Here is a 21,062-nt window from a genome sequence, read left to right as displayed (position 1 = left end):
GTACTGAAAGTGGCCTACAGACTACGCAGCCCAAAGAGGTCACGTTGCAAGATGTGATGACCACCTTACAGCAAATGTAAACGTCAATTGGCACTATATCCTGCGACATAACGCTGCTACGAACAGATATCTCTAAAATGAACACTAGAATGTCAGAAGTGGAAACCACCACCGCAACTCTCTAGTAATGGCACAAGCTAATATAATAAAATGGAATATACGCGGCATGCAAGCGCCCGCGTGTCGCTATTCCATATACGCCTACCTCCAGAGACACCTGTTAGGGATTGCCCTATTGCAAGAAACACACATGACGCAGACGGGACTAGACAGACTATGCAGGCGCTGGAGAGGGCAGGTATACGGCATGATATACTCAGTGCATGCGAGAGGCACGTTAATCTGGGTAAGGTCGGGCACCCCGTTTAACTGTGAAGACGCGGAAACATATTATGAGGGCAGATACACCTTAGTGCGTGGGAGACTTAATGGTCAAGCAATACTGCTGAGATCAATATACGCTCCAAATGTAGACCAGCTGTCATTCCTAGTGCGGTTATCACAAGCTTTAACCCCTTACATTAAGCTTCCCTGGCTGCTGGGTGGGGATTTCAATTTGGTACTTAACATTAACACAGATAGATTGTTCCCCACTCTTCACTAAACCTCTGCTGTGTCTAATGCACAGACACTCACTGATCTGCCTCTCATACTGGGCATTGTTGGATGTGTGGCGCGTCCTTAATCCTACTGAGCGTATCTACTCTTACTACTCCGCGGTACATAACCTACATGTATGACTGGATAGGGTAGTGGGTTCCCAATCCCTGCTTCCACTGGTCACAAAATCAGAATACCTAGGGCAGATGCACTCCGATCATAATCCCCTGTGGATCCAACTCAGCTGGGAGGCAGATCGCCCCACCATACCCACGTGGTGTCTCCAAATGACTGCGCTAGAGGACCCTGAGATTTGTTCGTCTATAGGGACGGCCACCTTCGCATATTTTGACAGTAAAGTAATACACTAGTAGAATGTGACGCCTTCAAAATAGGGATTAGGGGGCACTATTTGGGGGCCACGTGGAATATACGTAAGCAGCTATCAACCTCACTTACGCAGCTAGAGTTCCACCTACTACAATACGAGCATGAAGGAGAAGGAACAGGCAAAGACTCGGGCTGCCTGGAGAGGCTCCTCACCCAACATGCTGAGCTCCTGTAAAGTCTGCGATGTCACAACTACGCAGCTCATACAGCTCGCACGCATGCTACGGCTGATAGAGCAGGCCGACTACTTGCCTGGATACTGAGGCAGGAGAGCAATCACGCCCAGATTGGGGCCATACGCACATCGGAAGGGACCCTAGTGTACACGCAACGTGAGATACACAGGGCAATGACGGACCACTACGCCCAATTGTACCAATCTAGGGGGCGCTGCCCAAGTCATGATATAGAGAGATTCTTCGACTCCATCCAACTGCCCAGAGCCTTAGAGACACATCAGGAGGCGCTTAACAGCCCCCTCACTTTAGAAGAGATTGGGGATGCGATTGGGTCCATTGCATCCGGGAAAATCCTGGGCTAGATGGCCTGCCAGCCGAATATTAGAAGGCCTACTGCGAGTCTCTAGTGCAACACCTCCACACACTTTATACTATGGCACTGGAAGAGCAAGCATTGCCCCCCTCTATGCCGGAAGCATACCTGGTGTCCCTGCTAAAGCCAGATAGGGACCCCACAGCCCTGGGTTCGTATAGACTCTTAGCGCTACTCAATACTGACTATAAAATATTCGCTAAGGTGTTGGCAGAAAGACTGGCACCAGTAGTCCCCGAGCTGGTCCACGCCGACCAAAATGGATTTCTACCTGCGCAGAGCACATCACTGAATCTGCAGAGGTTTTTCAGGGTGGCAACAGATGCCGTGCAGGAATGGCCCAGAGCGGGATGTCTCGTATTAGACATGGAAAAGGCATTTGATTGCTTAGAATGGAACTATCTGTCAGCAGTGTTGTTGCGGTATGAAGTGGGCCTGGGGTTCCTTCAGATGGTCGACTTACTATACAAAAATCCCACAATCTGGGTGCAACTGGGACCGTACATATCCGATGCCATACCAGTGCGCAGGGGTACCAGACAGGGGTGCCCCCTGTCTCCCCTCCTGTTGCGCTGGTGATAGAGCCCCTAGCGGCAGTGATACATGCAACACAAGGAGATGGTATACCCCTGGGGGACGTAGTGCACCAAGTGTCGCTATAAGCAGATGACCTACTGGTCTATATGAAGGACATAGAAAACATACCTGATCAACTAGCACACTTATTGCAGGACTTTGCTGCCATTTCGGGACTCCGAGTGAACAATGGAAAATCCTGCATCTATGCATTCAGTGAGGGAAGCCACGACCCAGGATACACTCTGAATGTCACAGGGGTACAATGGAAAGAGTGCACCTTGCGCTACCTGGGGATTCAGATATATCGCCAGCCAAAAGACTTGTTCGACGGAAACCTGGGGAGGGCCTTAACAGCAATCAGGTCGCAGATGTGATTCTGGAACACACTTCCACTGACAGTCACTGGCAGGGTAGCGCTGGCCAAGATGGTGATCCTTCCCCGACTCCTGTACTATTTCGTTAATTTGCCTTTATATGTTCCTGCAGCCTTCTTCACTACACTCACTAAATTACTCAGGGACTTTCTCTGGGGGAACGCCCGACATAGATTGGCGCTAGCAAAACTATATTTTCCCACTGACCAGGGAGGCCTTCCCTCGCCTTGTTTTGAACACTATTATTTGGCTGCCCAACTGCAGTGGATAGCCCGCTGGCTCGCGGATAGGGGCCGTGAAGATACGGTGACCATTCGGCCGCCGTATTCGCTAGAGCAAATAGTCAGATTCTTCACTCAGCCGCTAGAGCCGCGCCACCAACGCCGCTTCAACTGGCAGTGGCATACAACTGCTATTGCAGGTGCCTATACCACACTAGAACTACTGTCCCTTACGCGCCATCAATACCAATAGAAGGATCCCCTAGCGGGCCCAGGGTACTTACATCTCTTTTGCTCACGGAATGGCAGGAAGCCGACATACAGTCCCTAGGGGACCTGTACCGAGATGATGCACTCATACCGTATGAGTCATTGGTTACAGATGAGGGACTCCCACCGGGGCAATTCCTAACACACCGCTCACTTGTAGTGACACTGACAGCCAGATGGGGGGACATAACCACAGAACTGAGTCAACACCTTACCATACAGTATTTGCATGTCATGGGGCGTGGCAGACACCTTATACGCTGGTTTACGGTGTCACTCCGAACCCATGCAGCGATAAGTTTAGATCCACTCTGCCTTAAATGGGAACTGGACTTGGGATGACAATTGGCAGATAAAGAGTGGGAGAGGATACTTAAAGGTCCAGTGTGCGTACCTAGAAATATGAGATTCTGTCAAATACAGTTATTCATTGTTCATAGAGCATATCTTACGCCTGCGATGATCAACAGGTATTTTCACCGCACGGATGCGACATGTCCAAGATGTGCCGAACAAGGGGCTAAGTTGATACACATGTTATGGAGCTGTCCCCGGATATACACATATTGGCACACAATAAGCAGACTGTTACATGTATGCACAGGCTTCGACATACCCTTTGAAAAGACTGTATACCTATTGCACCACTTTAGAAGGACCCCCACCACAAAAGTAACATCCCGGTTTCTCGACCTGGGAATGGAGATCGCTAAGCACCTTTTAACTAAATGGTGGAAAGCACAGGACCCACCACACACGCAAGCGTGGCATTGCTCACTGTTAGCATGGGCCAAAGTGGAGAGGATCGCCATTCTGCGGGAATAAACACTGGGGCTGTGTAAAGAACCCATAGCAACCCAATGGGAGGGACACCTCCATGCACTACAACAGACGGAGGAGGAAGGCTCCGGGGGGGCAACCCGAGCGAAAGGAGGGTGAGAAAACAGAGGGGGGCGCGCACACCATCAGTGAAATGGCGTGATATTCCAGGAACACGTGTAAACTAACCGATTGCCTACATAGAAGGAGAAGCCACTAGTAAGAGGGGACAACTATCAGGTTGATTAGTAAACACTGGGGAGATGGGTACGGGGAGGCAGTGGGGGGGATAAATGCACATAAATGCACATAAACCGGTCAATGTTGCTGTTGTTGTTTTTTTTGTTCTTAGTCATATCATCTGTTTGGAAGCCCATGGTGAATGAACTGGAAGGACTTTGTAAAACGTCATCACGGTACCACATTATTATTAAGCTGTAACCTATGCAATTTGTAACATGGATCGAGCACCAAGGCCATCCTTGATCCTATACGAAAGAAGCCATGTGTTGTTTACTGTATGCTCAGCATCCACACAAAGAGAAATGTATACCAAATTGTTGATGGTTGGTCATATGTATAGAAGGCTATTCAAACATCTGTTGCCTTTCATAAGAATGCAAAAATCAATAAAAACAGATTTAAACAAAAAAAAATCAAGAAGAACTGGCTCACATCAATGCGAGTTTCCTTCTGTCCGGCCGTGCTAGTAAAGCGTAAAAATGGGTCGCAGCTATTAAGCCATGTAAGGAAGGTGGTGAGTGTTTCTTCCTGGCTCGCTCATATCATCAAGATGTCATCGATGAAGCGGCGTCAAAATCTCATGTGTTCCTTGAATGGGTTGTTTGGGTTCAGGATATGTGTGTTTTCAAAGTTGTACACATAGATGCCTGTCACACTTGGGGCGAATGTGCTGCCCATAGATGTTCCGTTGATTTGAAAGAAAGATTTCCCTTCAATTTCAAAATAGTTTTCTTTGAGGGCAAGGGTTGCGCACTGCATGATGAATTCCATGGGTGTGTTGAATTCCCTCGTGGTTCCCTCCAGAGTTTGTTTTAGGACTCTTAAAGTTTTGTCCAGGGGGAGGCTCATATACAGACTCTCTATGTCAAGCTTCACTAGTAGATGGTTAAGTGGGTCAAAGGGCATGTCCTTGATGAGATTCAGGAGATGTTTAGTGTCCTTAAGGTAAGTGATCGATTTTTGCACCAGGGGGTTTAGGAAGAAATCGCAAAATCGTAATAAGGGTTCAAGAGCGAATTTATTCCTGACACGATGGGGCGGCCTGGTGGTGGTCTAGTGTCCTTGTGTATTTTCGGTACTGTATAAAAGTATGGAATTCTGGCTTTCTTGGTGTTCGGGAACTCAGTGTCTTGTTTAGCGATGTGTTTCTTTGTCTCTGCTACTTCCACTTGTACCTGGATTGTTTTTTCAATGCCTCTGTTGGGTCCTCTTTGAGATTCCTATAATTTTGGTGACGTTGAGTAGGCGTCTGCACTCCTTTGTGTAGTCACCTTTGTCCTGTATGACTAAACCTCCTCCTTTATCTGCTGGTTTGATAATGATGGAGTCATTGTTCTGGAGTTTGCATAGGGCTTCCCATTGTTCTGGAGTTTGCATAGGGCTTCCCATTCTTCCTTTGTTAGGTTGTGGAAGGTCTCTTTTTCTGTAGTCTCTTTGATCTCTTTGAAGACGGCCTGTTCGAAGGCAATTAATTCCACTGGTGTAGTGACTTGAAGTGGGTTGTCGTAGAACAGATTGATGTCGCAGCCCGAAGAGGGGAAAACCTACTCTTGCAGAAGGAACAACGCAGGATCTACCGAATTTTGACTAATAAAACTAGGTTGAATTACAATACTCCATGGAATGCGCTAAACAACTGTTAACCATGCACACATTCTACCACCAATAGACACCCATGATTGGTGCAGTGACCCTCCACCAGGATAAGGGACACTCTGTGGAGGCATGAATTAAGAGGCAGACTTCCCAAGTACCTCACTTGTTTTTAGGAGCCACCCTTAAGAGGTGACTTCCGAAAAAAGCCAACGTGTTTTTAGGAGCCATCTGCAAAGTTTCCTAGTAACATTATCCAAAGGGGATAACTACGTGCCTCCTGATGACATCCATGCCCATAACATAAACAGTAAGCGACGTATGATAACCCATGACAATCGTACACAAAGCCACCCATGATGTGATATAGACCCTAGGCACTATTAGCTCTACACACTTTTCCATTAACAAACTCTTTATTGGAAATATTGATTTTATTTTACAGACATATGCATCCTTTAACATAAACTGGACGAAACATCTATCACTCCACTCCACCTTGAACACTGCTACTGCATAGTCCGATGCCATTAATATGCCTGACATACTCTTTTTTCCCACTCTTTTTTAATTTTTATTCTTTTCATCTAAATACATCCTTTACAATCAGCCCACTCAGCACGTTTCAGCTCCAGGTGGCATAGTCTGTCCTCCGTTTCCAGTGACCATGCCCCCGAGTGATAACGCCTGACATACTCTTTTTTCCCACTCTTTTTTAATTTTTATTCTTTTCATCTAAATACATCCTTTACAATCAGCCCACTCAGCACGTTTCAGCTCCAGGTGGCATAGTCTGTCCTCCGTTTCCAGTGACCATGCCCCCGAGTGATAACGCAATCATGCCCCTGCGTGATGACGCAATCACTTGAACACCGGTGCCACATGGCAGGACACTGCACATATAATGCGGGTCTCTGAAGCGGTCTCACATTGATGGAATCCTGAACTAAGGCTGCAACAGGTATCATCAGAGGGCAGTGGACCTTGACAAAGGAAGTGGAGCTGCCGTGCTCAAATTCCGGATCAACACGAAGGGCCTCCTGGGCACCAGATCCTCTTTAGTAGCCTGTCACTTCTTATTTTCGTATGTCAGCGTGTGACTACAGGCCCTGTCCCATTGCGGGATTCATGCTGGCATGGCGAATTTACCATAGTAAGCATTACCTCTCAAACACCAAACCCACCGCAATCTAGCCACTGCGGACATTATCACTATGGCCCATACAAACCTAATTAGTAAACGCGATGCACGCATGAGTGAAACATACCGTCACCACCGTATAGATCGATAAATGACCGAGTTTGACACTGTGTGTGGCACACATGAGTGCATGAATCTCTCATGTTTAAGCAACTATATGTCTATCTTTATGTTTTTGTGTCTTGTCTGTTTTTTCCATTACAGGTTTCTAATGCATAACTAGGAGGATACAACTAGTCTCCCTCCTCTGTCTTTTTCAATCGCACCTAAGCGCATGCGACACTTTTTTCCACACACTTGGCCAGGAAGACGTAACCTGACCAATACACATTTTTAACACACCCTACTCCACAGGTCCTGAAGAAAGCCTGCATATTTTAGAGACTGGCAGAAACATGTAGACCTATTTTTAGGATATTAGAGTCATAACCATAAACGCTACACATGTTCACACTTTTCTATTTTGGGACCATCATTAAAATTAAACTCACAGAAGGGACCCTCTAGGCAGTTTTAATATCACTTTCACTGCACCATACCACACAAAAAAACCTGCTCCGCTGAAGTCCAGGCGTCGTAGCACACCCGAGGTGCACTCAGCACCTTGGGTGGGACCCAATGATGAAGCATGCCACCAACTAGGTTGGTGGGTGAGGGTCTTCATAAAAAACCTACTGTTTTTCTAAAAACATAAACGTAAGGCTTCAGGTGTGAGCCAGTTCTTCTTGATTCTAGTACTAATATTCACCCCAATTAATTCTTTACCTTCTTACACATCTCAAAGACCATATTTGGTCAAACTACTTGCAGGGCTTAAAATGCTGCATGAATGAAGAAGAAAAGGAGAAGTACAAATTATACGTTACAGAAATCTAGTGTAGCGAGGGAAAATAATTGAAAAGTCAAAACGATGGGATACATCTTGTGTTTCTAAATTCAGATCACACCAGAGCAGGTAAGCACTGTCACAAATATTTTTAGGATGTAAGAGAGATTTCAGCATAAAAAGCACCAAAAGGTATTTTGGGAAACTGCTGTGCACCTTAACGTATGTGTATTGTTCTGTAGTGTTGTGTTGAGAATGAAGGGAGCAAAGGGAAAGCTCAGGAATGACATAAGAAAATATTACTTACCAAAAATGGTAGTTCATGCATAACACAGCTTCTAAACAGAAGCGCTTTTTTATATATATATATATATATATATATATATATATATATTGCGCAAACAAGACCTGAGTATCAGAGCACTTTACATGAGCACCAGTTTCATTACAGAAGAACACATTCATTTTTGTTAGGCATGGGGAGATTAAGTGATTTGCCCAGAATCACATGATGTTGAGCTTGGTTGCCGAGACTCGAACCCTGCTTCAAGGGCGACTGCTCTAGCTAAAAGGCTACATCCTCTGCCCTTGATGCAAAAAGAGTTTAGTGCATGGAGAGAGTATGCTGAAAGCAAGGTCAAAGAAAGAAAGAACTTAATTGAAGACATGAGCAGCAGGGATTTCAGATCCTCCCAAAGATAGAGAGAGCACAACTAAAGACACGAGCAACATGGATTTTAGACCGATTGTGCTTTTATTAAGGCCCAAACTGGCCCTGACCAAGACAGACCATCTACAGTGACCCAGCTGATACATTTAGGACCTCAGAACACCAGCAAGGTATCCCCTGAAACCAATCAAAACGAGATTTTCCAGAGCTTATTTTATCTTTATACAAGTCTAAATTGTTCAAGTCCAGAAGAGGGCATTTATAGCAAAGCCAAGGATGAGAAGTCTCTTCCTTGCAGACAGCAACAGCAACAGACTCCACAAACACCATCTTTTGGCCAGAAACTGTAGAAGAGTGAACTTCACACGTCCCACCCCAACAGGGACTTGAGCAAGGATACACAGAACATAAGCAAACATATAATGTCATCATTAGCAAACAATGGAAATAGTCAAGGACAATGTCTAAAATAAGCAATGTTTGGCACTACCTAAAGCCTAGACACTGCCACATCTTCTCCTTATCTGTAAAGAACTTGCACAGGTGAAATTATAAGATAACTGTGGATTCCTTCTGGGTAAGAGACAAAGGGGCATATTCACAAGAACTTATCTCCGATTTATTGCCACCTTAACGCATCAATTCACAAGCTAGTGCAAACTGCAGACAACGCCATTATTCCCGCGATAACTGCCCCAAAATTTATCTCCACGGTGGACACCCCCAACTAAACCTAATGAGATGCAGAGTAGGCGTTCCCGTGCAAAAACACACAAAAAAAACCCCAACACCACTTTCACAACAAACTGCCTGATCTGCGATGTGAACCAAAAACAGGCGATAAGCCGCAGTAGCAGCAGGCAATTAACACCTGCCTTTTGCTGGTGTTAAGCAGGACGCCTACCAGCATCATAAATGGGAGCCCAGCCAAGAGCCACACCGGAACACCCACAGATGCCATGGACACAATGATCATGCAATGCGGATACCCATGAGGGCCACAACACCCACCGCAACCACCCCAGGCCCACCACCATCCCCAGGACCCGTCCCGCCTCCCCCAGGAACACCACAGAGGTAGCATACACAAAGCCAGCGGACCAACCTGAAATGCACCTGCCGCCAAGACCCAACGCCAGAGGATGACATTGCCCACCACAGGCCCAAAAGGACAACCATCCCCCTCATCCTGAACCACATCCCCCACCGGCTGATGGTACCAACCCAGCAGACAACCAACATCCCACCACAGACAAAGCGGTGTCAGATTAATGAAGACACTCTTACCTGTAGGGTGCCTTGAAGAGTTTGCAGAGGCGCTATGTGCCACACTTCCCAAGTCTCTACCGAACAACTAGTGTTCTTCAATAAATACCACTAGATTAAACGATAAAGCTAGGGAGGAGGGGCCGGATCCTGGGCGCTACGTAGTTCCTGTTGTCGACCTGCGAGGCAACAAGAGTGAAGGACTATTTATTAAAGAATCCTTAAAATTAAAATTACATCTACACTACTCAATCCTCACTTTTAATCTTTAACAGCTGGGATTTTCATAAAATCCTACCTGCGAACCTCAGGTGTGTTGCGTCACGTCCGTGCTGTTGAGTGATGGGTCAGGAGTAATCTGTTGTCACCTTGTGTAGTGATGTTGAATGCTGATTCTGTGTTGAACTCTGGCATACGGCTGTGAAGTGTCTGAAAGAAACTATTGGTATCTTCCTGTAGTGGTAAAGGAAATATATATAAGCACTGTTCTTTTAACACTCTCTTTCAGAAAGCAGTTAACTTATTAACAATATATTCAAGTTACCACTTACTAAGCTGTGTTCCAGCAAATTCTCTTCCCACCACTTGAACTATATAAAAAAAAGGTAAAGAATAAAATATACACCACAAACAAAAATTCACTGAGTTCGATTTAAAAGTCTCTATGTAGTTTTGAAGGTAATCTTCTCTGTATAGTCTTAGCTCAAATATTAACTTGAAAGTTCCAAAAATTATTTAGTTTTTGTTAACAAAGTGACGCTGCTGCTTTCTTGCGTTGGACGTCATAAATTAACTAAAATGTACTTAGCTTTCTTCTCTTCTCTTTTCAGGTGTGTCCCAAGGCTCTTTCCAGGATACTATGGATTGCATCAGCAGGTAAGTTTCTTCCTTGTCTTTTCCCCGAACCGGAATCAGGTGTTGACTCCGGAAGATGCGGAAGGCTAAGTGCCTTCTAGAAGTTGGGTGTGGCTTTTTAAAGCCTGCCACACCCAAACACGGCCGCTGAGTGTCAGAACGTGATGTACGTTCAGACGCGTATTGCCGGCATCTCGGTAGCGTCTTTTCTCTTGCTCGCCAGCCTGAAGAGTTTGTTCCTTTGCTGTGAGCGCTTTTGAAGTTGCTGTTGTAGTAACTCTAAGTCCTGCAAAACACGCTTGTGAAGCTGCTGCAATGAATGTCACAATGATTTCATGCTAAATCAAATACAAGTCGCACTGAAATATCTAAATGTCACCAAACATTTGTACATTATTCAGATATTCGTATTTAAACATACATTCTTTGAGTATAACATGAAGTTAAAACATATCACACACACGAGGTGCTGGTGCACAGGATAGGGGTGGGTTTTTATATAGGGCAATTAACTTTACAGCGGTAAAGCAGGTATGGTGGTAGTTTCATGACAGTACTCCCCTCTCAAAACCCCCCCAAAACCTGAGGTATGGGTTTTGGTTTATGTGGACCGCGTATATGAAATTCTTTGACTAATTTTGGAGCATTTTGTAAATTAGCTAAAGGTTCCCAAGTTCTCTCTTCTGGACCATACCCTTTCCGATCTACTAAATAATGCAATTTTCCACAGATTCTTTTGGAGTCTAAGATTGCTTTAACTTCGAATTCTGGGACTTCATCAATATCAATAGCCAGTGGGCGTTGTAGGATCCTAGTTCCAGAATTGAATGGTTTTATCAATCACACATGAAAGACTGGATGGCACTGATATTGTGAGGGCAAGGTTAATTTTATACTGACTGGATTTATTATTTTTTCTATCGGAAAGGGACCGATGAATCATGGACAAAATTTCTTGTTACTTTTAATTTTTTGATTTTTGGTAGATAGCCAAACCTTGTCCCCAACGGAATACATTGGTGCTGAAGTGCGATGTGCATCAGTTAACCTTTTTTGCTGCTCTTTAGCTTTTGCGATTTGAAATTGGGCCTGTTGTTGAATAGCAACCAGTGATTTCACATAGTCATCTACAAATGGAATCTTTACAGTACTGATATCCTGTTTAGGAATATGTTTAGGATGATAACCAGTCACACAAAAGAAAGGAGACATATTTAGAGAGGAGTGATATGAGTTGTTATATGCGAATTCTAAAGCCCAGATGATGTCTGCCCATTTAAGGTCATACTCAGGTAACATACATCGTAAAAACTGTTCTATTGCTTGATTTGTTCGTTCAGTCAAATCATCAGTTTGTGGATGATAACTAGAAGATGTGCGAACATCCATTTCCTAAATCTTGCCAAAAATGAGAAATAAATTGAGAACTCCTATCTGAAATTACCACAGAGGGAATTCCATGCAACTTCACTATTTCTTTCAGAAAAACTTTGGATAATTCTAAAGCAGATGGAAGCTTTTTTAGGGGTATAAAATGCGCTATTCAAGTAAAATGATCTACCACAGTCAGAATGGTAGTAAACCCTTGTTTTGTTTTAGGTAGCTCTACAATAAAATCGAGCGATACTGTGTGCCAAGGTTGGGGAGGTAATGGAAGTGGTTTTAACAGACCGCTCAGTGCATGATGGACTGGTTTGTTTTGTATGCATATAGCACAGGTGTTAATATATTCCTGAATGTCATTAAACATGGATGGCCACCAAAACTGTCTTTTTACTGCCTGATAAGTTTTTGTGACCCCAGGATGTGCAGACAATAAGGTATCATGGTGTAATTGTATTATTTTTCTGTGTAACATAGCTGATGGTACAAAAATCTGTTCATTCATAAATAATACATTCTGCCTCCACTGAAGTAGAGGGTATTGTTTTTCCCAATCTTTTCTTTCTTTAGCATGCAGTTCTTCTTGAATGTCTTTAATTAGCTCATTTGAAGTCACACCTACTTGAAAACATTTTGTAGGTAAAATAGGTTGTGATATGTCTTGTATTGCATTCAATTCCTCTGTAAGACCCACTCGAGATAAAGCATCTGCCTTTTTGTTCTCTTTTCCAGGGCGATAAGTTATAATAAAATTATAATCAGAAAAAAAAGAGTCCAAAGTAATTGACGAGCAGATAAGGCTTTTACAGAGCATAAAGTTTGTAAATTACGATGATCCGTATAAATTGTTACAGGATGTCGAGCTCCCAACAGATAGTGGCGCCATTCTTCAAAAACAGTTTTTATGGCTAGTAGTTCTCTATCTGCGATGGCATAATTTTGTTCTGTGATTGATAACTTTCTAGAGTAATATGCAATTGGATGCATCTGCCCTGTATCTTTATGTCTTTGAGACAAGATTCCTCCAATTGCTAATTGAGAGGCATCAGCTTCTACAATGAATGGCATAGAAGGATCTGGGTGCATTAAAATCGGTGCTGATGTAAATTCTTTCTTTAATTCTTGAAAAGCTTGTGCAGCATTGGCATTCCACTGAAACTTGGTATTTTAAGCAATAACTTAGTTATTGGAGTTATAATTTGAGAGAAATGATTTACAAAGCGCCTGTAAAAGTTGGCAAAGCCTAAAAAACTTTGCACCTGTTTAACTGAGGAAGGACTTGGCCAATCAAGAACTGCTTGGATTTTCTTAGGGTCCATTTGTATTCCTGAAGGACTAAGTATGTAACCTAGAAAGTCCACTTTAGTGACGTGGAACAGACTTTTTTACAATTTGACATATAAAGAATGCCTCAAAAGCTGTTGAAGGATAGCGCGCACTTGCTGAACATGTTCGACAGTATTTTTGGAGTAAATAAGGATATGATCTATGTATACCACACAGCATACATCTAAGAAATCTCGTAAAACCTCATAGATAAAAAACTGAAATGCTGCTGGGGCGTTACATAATCCAAAGGGCATTACCTCATATTCATATAGTTCGAATTTGGTCCGAAAAGCAGTTTTCCATTGGTCTCCTTCCCGAACCCTTACCAAATGGTAAGCCCCACATAAATCCAATTTTGTGTAGATGGTAGCATCTTTAATTTGGTCTAGCAGTTTTGGAATTAGAGGAAGAGGATATCGATTCTTAATAGTTACATTATTCAGTGCTCTATAATCGATGCACGAGCGCAACTCTCCCCCTTTTTTCGGTATACAAAACAGTGGAGAAGATACTGGAGATTTTGAATGACGGATAAATCCGTTGGCTAGATACTCATCCAAATATTCTCGGGAAAGTGCATTTTCTTTCTCAGGGCGCAGATGCGACTACATGGCAGCGTTGCTCCGGGTATTAAATCAATGCGGCGGTCGTAATCCCTGTGTGGGGGTAATGTGTTTGCCTTTTTTTTATCGAATACATTCAACAAATCTGAATATTCAGTTGGTACTCCTTCTAAAAGTAATATACTGAATTTCTTGGTAAATCATAACCTTGTATTTGATGTTCAGTTGTGTGTTGTGGAAGGCAATCATGTTGACAATACTCAGAATGAAATACTATGGTTTTCTGAACCCAATCAATTCTAGGATTGTGGCGAACTAACCATGGTACTCCTAAAATAAGGCGAAACTGTGTTGCATCTATAATGTCAAATGTTATATGTTCGGTATGTTTAGAACATGTCATCAGAAGCATTTCGGTATGTTTTTTAATTAAACCAGATGTAAGCTCTTTCCCGTCCAGAGCTCTAACAATTTCTGGATTCTCTTTCTGTACAGTTTGTAGACCTAACGTCAATAAAAATCTAGAGTCAATAAAATTTCCTGTGGCTCCAGAATCAATGAGAGCATCCACAGACCAAGCCTAATTTGCATTATTTAGTGATCGTAACACAAGTTTTATACTAAGGTGATGGACTGCTAACTCTGGTGTTGTAGAGGCCAAACTTGTGTGCTCACTCGACAAAAGGACCTCGTCGTTTGTCGAGTTTACTAGTTTTCCAACTGCTGAATGAGAGCTACGTCATTTGGTTTGGTCTTCATCTTATTTGGTTTAGTTGGACATTCTTTAACGAAATGACCAGACTTGCCACAATAGAGACACTGATTTAACTTCCTTCTCTTTTCTTTTTCCTCTTTAGTGAGAGGCCCTCTAATTGTTTCTATTTTCATAGGCTCTTCCATGTCTTCTTTTGGTGCTGATTCTCCTTTAGAGTTTGGCCTTTCTTTAAAAGTAAACACTTTATGATCTGTTCATCCTAGGTGTTCAGACTGTCCCTTTTCACCTTTTGGTTCAAATAATCTATGGTTTAATTTAACCACTAAATCTATAAATTCCTCACAATTCTCTGGGGGATCTAAAATTTGAGTTATCATGTCTTTTAATTCGTCCTGTAATCCTCTGTAAAAGCTAGAGACTCTCTTCTCCTCTGGCCACTCTGCTTCTATCACCAGTCTATTGAAGCGTGAGATATAATGTAACAAATCGGAAGTACCTTGCTTCAAGTTCAGGAGTTCATGATCAGCACTTTGCACGAATATATGCTTAGCGAATAATTTTTTCATAGTGTTTTTGAAACGTCTGAGATCGTAGAGTATGGGATCATCCCTTTCTACAAAGGGAACAGACTAAAGAGTGGCGTCTCCTCCTAAATATCAGAGAAAAAAAGCCACCTTTGAGGAATCATCTAGAAAAGCATTTTGTTTAGCTACAAAATGCAGATGATGTTGATTCATGAAGACCGTGAACTTAGCACTGTCCCCATAAAATCACTCAGGTGCTGCCAAGGGTAGCGAGACTGGTGTTACAGCCTAGATTTGTGTAGTCAGCGAGGAAGAACTAGTTTGCAGGTTTTGCATTGTGGGCTGAAACACTGGAGGTTTCAAAAGTGGTTTAGAAGTGAAAGGCCCCCAAGAGACGGGTCCTTGTGGCGCAGAGGTTTTGATAGTAGCCTGTATTTTTGACATGTCTTTCCTCAAGGCTGCATTCTCAGCTTTTATATCTGCTAAAATGGCTGCAATATAGTTTAGAGATATTTGTGAAGAAGGTCCCATAGCGTCTGGGCAAACTATTTTCCTTGGGCGTAGCCTTCTGTCAGATTAATGAAGACACTCTTACCTGTAGGGAGCCTTGAAGAGTTCGTAGAGACGCTATGTGCCAGACTTCCCAAATCTCTACGGAACAACTAGTGTTCTTAAATAAATACCAATAGATTATACGATAAAGCAAGGGAGGTGGGGCCGGATCCTGGGCATTACGTAGTTCCTGTTGTCAACCTGCGAGGCAACAAGAGTGAAGGACTATTTAATAAAGAATCCTTAAATTTAAAAGTACATATACACTACTCAATCCTCACTTTTAATCTTTAACAGCTGGGGTTTTCATAAAATCCAACCTGCGAACCTCAGGTGTGTTGCGTCACGTCCGTGCTGTTGAGTGATGGGTCGGGAGTAATCTGTTGTCACCTTGTGTAGTGATGTTGATCTCTGATTCTATGTTGAACTCTGGCATACGGCTGTGAAGTGTCTGAAAGAAACTATTGGTATCATCCTGTAGTGGTAAAGGAAATATATATAAGCACTGTTCTTTTAACACTCTCTATCAGAAAGCAGTTAACTTACTACCAACATATTCAAGTTACCACTTACTAAGCTGTGTTCCAGCAAATTCTGTTCCCACCACTTGGACTATATAAAAAAAAGGTAAAGAATAAAATATACACCACAAACAAAAATTCACTGAGTTCGGTTTAAAAGTCTCTCTTGCGCAATTAGTCCAAGCACTGTAGTTTTGAAGGTAATCTTCTCTGTATATTCTTAGCTCAAATATTAACTTGGAAGTTCCAAAAATTTTTTAGTTTTTGTTAACAAAGCGACGCTGTTGCTTTCTTGTGTTGGACGTCATAAATTAACTAAAATGTACTTAGCTTTCTTGTCTTCTATTTTATGGTGTGTTCCAAGGCTCTTTCCAGGATACTATGCATTGCATCAGCAGGTAAGTTTCTTCCTTGTCTTTTCCCCGAACCGGAAACAGGTGTTGACTCCGGAAAATGCGGAAGGCTAAACGCCTTCTAGAAGTTGGTTGTGGCTATTTAAAGCCTGCCACACCCAAACACAGCCGCTGAGCGTCAGAAAGTGATGTACGTTCAGACACGTATTGCCAGCAACTCGGTTGAGTCTTTTCTCTCGCTCGCCAGCCTGAAGAGTTTGGTCCTTTTTTGTGAGCACTTTTGAAGTTGCTGTTGTAGTAACTCTAAGTCCTGCAAAACACGCTCGTGAAGCTGCTGCAATGAATGTCACAATGATTTCGTGCTAAATCAAAGACAAGTCGCACTGAAATATCTAAATGTCACCAAACATTTGTACATTATTCAGATGTTCTTCTTCATATTTAAACATACATTCTTTGAGTATAACATGAAGTTAAAACATATCACATACACGAGGTGCTGCTGCATGGGATAGGGGTGGGTTTTTATATAGGGCAATTAACTTTACAGTGGTAAAGTGGGTATGGTGGTAGTTTCATGACAAGCTGCCGGCTGCGCAGCACATGCTGGCCTCTGCTACCATCCAACCCACAACTTCCAGTCGGAGGAGTCACACAGCCAGCCCCATCCAAGGTCATCACACCTGTCCTGTATGCCAACATCAGCTTGGTACCTCAGCAACCCCACGTCACCCACACTGAGCAGGAGCAGCTGGAGATCAAGCAAGGCCCCTACACCATAGCTGGATTCCCTCACGTGTCATGGACAATCAACTGCACACATGTACACCTCGTGCCCCATGCCCACACTGCACACTGCACACAACTACCACAACAGAAAGCACATGCATACCATGAATGTGCACGCAATAGTTGACCACCATGGACTCCTCAACAATGTCGTGGCCAACTCCCCACACATGCATGAAACTCACATCTCCAGACAGTCCATCATCACCCAGCGCTCCCAGGATGGCACACATGGAAATGCAGTGCCCGTTGGTAAGTCCAAAATATACACACCACACACCTCCAGCCCACAGTCATGCAACTCACGACGCTGCCAATGGGTATGCAGCACAACTACATTCAGCATGACACATAATATGCCAACCAACCAGACACGACAACATGACTCCATTGGGAATCCTGCCTTGCCATGCCCACAACCCAGCCACGGCATGGCACCACAGACACACAATAGCAGGATGTGAGGAGAGGCATTGAGCAGGAATGTGTGACTAAGGAATGTGAATCTACCCAATGCCAGGTGTGGCGTGGAGGTGCCGGACAGACCACAGAGTGCAAACCACGGAAATGGCCATGGGGAGATCAACTGCTGGTGCATGGAGTGTAGTGGCCAGTGGATGCTACCATGTCCCCACAGTCTGTGGGGCAGTATGCGGAAACGTCTCACGTCACGTCCACCCCTGCATGCACATGCATAGTGATTGGACCTGTGTACGGCAAGCCTGCGTAGTGACTTGAACAAAAAGCCCGTCGGACTGGTCGTGGTTCTCATTCAGAATGGACAACGCGTCTGATAGGGTGGCACCTCTCAGCCTGCCATGAGTCCTGCGCCAAGCGCGGCGGGGCCTGCATCCCTGTGCGCCTGCTGCACTTCGGGCCGCTGGTCCCCAGACCCATCATGCCTGCCACAGTGCATCCAAAGAGGCTCCGCTCACCTGCCTACACCGGCGTGCGTCAGAAAGGGCCCACCATGTGCTGGTGGAAGCCCCAGGCACCAGTCCCGCGATCTCTGCAGCCTCCGCAGACCATCGCTGGCCACCCCGATGCTGGCCCACATTGCTCCTTTCTCATTGACATACTCCACCGGCGTCCCCTTCGGCCCAGTAGGTCCCACATGTGGAACTATGTCCTGAATGGCAGTGACCCCAAGTCCGTGGCAGCGGCCACAGCACCAGACTCCCTTTGATCAGTGAGGCATAATTCCATATCGCAGGCCTGCGACACATGGTGCCACTAACCCTGTTCAATGAAAGCCGGCGACACGTGGTGCCACTAACCCTGTTCAACGCAAGTTGGCGACAGTGGTGCCACTAACCCCATTCAACGCAAGCCGGTGACACGTGGATGAGGGCTGAGGCCTACCCTGTGGACCAGTAGGTCCCACATCCAGCACATAGTCGTGAATCATGAATGGCAGAGTCCACAGCAGTGAACGCACAGAGAGGAGCAAGAGGAAGATGCGGCTCGGTCCGGACGAAAGCCGGATCAGAGTCATGGAGGTGATTGAACACTATCAACAACTGACCTGGTGCCATCAACCCTGTTCGCTGCAAGTCCGCGTCCCATGGTGCCACTAAACCTGAACTACGCAGGCCGATGGGGCCATCCACCCTAAGCCAGCAACACTCGGTGAATGGCCCGTGCTGACCGCTGCCTCAGGCCTACACTGCGGTCCAGTAGGTCACACATGTGGAACTGTGTCTTGGGTAAGATGCGGAGGAGTCCACACCATTGGACACGCCTCATCGCAGGCGGCATCCCCGAACAGCACTGGTGCCACTAACTCTGTGCGCAATGAGTCATGGGCACAATCTGGTTGGACCTTGGTGGCATCTGAGTCCATGGCCTGGTGGTCTTCTGCAACTTCATCTGGCAGGACCGGGCCTGGTGTCCCACATGTGTCAGTTCCATTCATCTCCACCATAGTGACTGTTTCAGCGTGGTCCTGTCCTCTGCATCATATCCTGGGGGTACACCTTCCACTGTCCACTGAGACACTCCGCGACAAGCCCCTTTGTCATCTATGGAAACCTGCTCTGCACTCGTGACCCTGCCCCAGTGCCCCGCAAGTCAGCGACCCGTGGCAGTAGGCCCGTGCATGACGCTGTGCATCCGGGGCCACTAACTCTGTGCAGCCGGGTCACGGGGCCTTCATGGTTAAATGGTTGTGTCCTTCACGATGTACACTGTTGTCAATTTCTGACTACACCAGGCAGCCCTTGCCGGCTGGTGTTTACACACCCCATACACATCCAACACAGGTGTCACTCGGTATGTGTACCTTCTAATAAATGTGGCTGGGCGCACGTGCCTGTAGCCATTCACACCATCTGAGCAAGTGTGTCCGTGTGGTCATTGTTTCAGCATGATGGGCACGGGCCCTGCAACATCACAGTGTGCTGTCTTCATTGGACGTTACCATGTCACCTCAGCATTGGCAGTGACCCTGGACATTTAGCTGCGTACGCACCCCCCTGCATGCACAAGCAGCGTGTGCTGGTCCGGCGTGCGTCAGGTCAACGCAGGGGTGTGCTGATTCATCAGGGGGAGCAGGGCGTGGCTCGGACCTGGCTTTGGACAGGAAGTGCGGTAAGTGTGTCTCTGTGTTGGGGTGTTGTCGCCACCAGGGCCACAGTAGTCGATGTTGCAATGTGGCATGCACCAGGGGGGCGGCCCGCACCTATGGGGACATGTAGGAGCACAAGACTGCTCAGAGTCTTGGCACATACATGCCAATTGTTATGTGTATCAGTCCTACGGATGCATGAATCAGTTGCCTGGCCTCATTCGCAGCTCGATCGCAGCCAGCCATGGGCTGTACACCTGTGTCTGCCCTGTCCGGTCCATTGGCCCACACTCATGTGGCCGCGCACCTTCAAAGGCCAGCGTCACGGTGTTGTTGGCATGTCGCTGGACATGTGCGGACAGGCATTACAATGGTGTGCAGTAGGAGTGCCAGTGATGAAACTGCGAAGCGCACACAAGTGTGGGGGCTCATGGGAGGGAGGAGCAGCTGTGTGGCAACGTAACACACAGTGAGGCCGCTCATGTCCCACGTGCCGGGCATATCATCCATGATTCCCAGGGTCGCAGACATCCCACCACACCCACGGCAGGCCTCTTTACATCTCCTGTATGCATGCAGATGGTGAAGTTACTGTAGGGATGAAAGGTCCTTTGTCTGAACTATGAAATGGTAGCACATCTGCAGCTTCGAGCAGGAACTTGCATGTGGGCAGCACCCCCTGACAGATACGATAACATTTGCTTGTGACTCCCACACTACGCACTGCCTGACGTGAGACCAACGTGTACACATCCCACATGCAGACGTCCTTGATCGCAGTTAGCGTGCGTGAAATGGCCTTCACACGTATTCCTACCCCACCCCAGAACTGCGCCCGTTGCACACAGGCACTGCTCATTGCACCGAGCTGTGCCATTTCATCCACACGACTTACGCAGGGCAAGCCAGTGCCGCTTCAAGCAGAACCACTGATGCAATGGCAGACCATCCCAGACACATGGTCTACTCCAGTCACGTGGAGCTGCACCATGCACGTCTGCTGCATGTACTGGGGGCACTGCCATTGACAGTGCTGTGGATCAGTTACCAGCTGAGCTTCCGCCTTGTGCATGTCACCTGCATTTAGTCTGTGTTTCATTGTCGCTTGTGCACATTCGAGTGGTCCATGGATGTCTGCCTCTCCAACGTGATGGTAGCTGACCTGGATTATGAAGTATGTGTGCACCCCCTGTTGGCCCATGACCAGGAGTGTCACCGTGATTCCCGTTTATGGCATGCATGGATGTT

Source organism: Triturus cristatus, chromosome 5_2 (assembly GCF_964204655.1).
Source record: "Triturus cristatus chromosome 5_2, aTriCri1.1, whole genome shotgun sequence".
NCBI classification, from domain to species: Eukaryota; Metazoa; Chordata; class Amphibia; order Caudata; family Salamandridae; genus Triturus; species Triturus cristatus.
The sequence above is the reverse complement of the archived record's forward strand: the minus strand, read 5'-3'. Positions refer to the sequence as shown.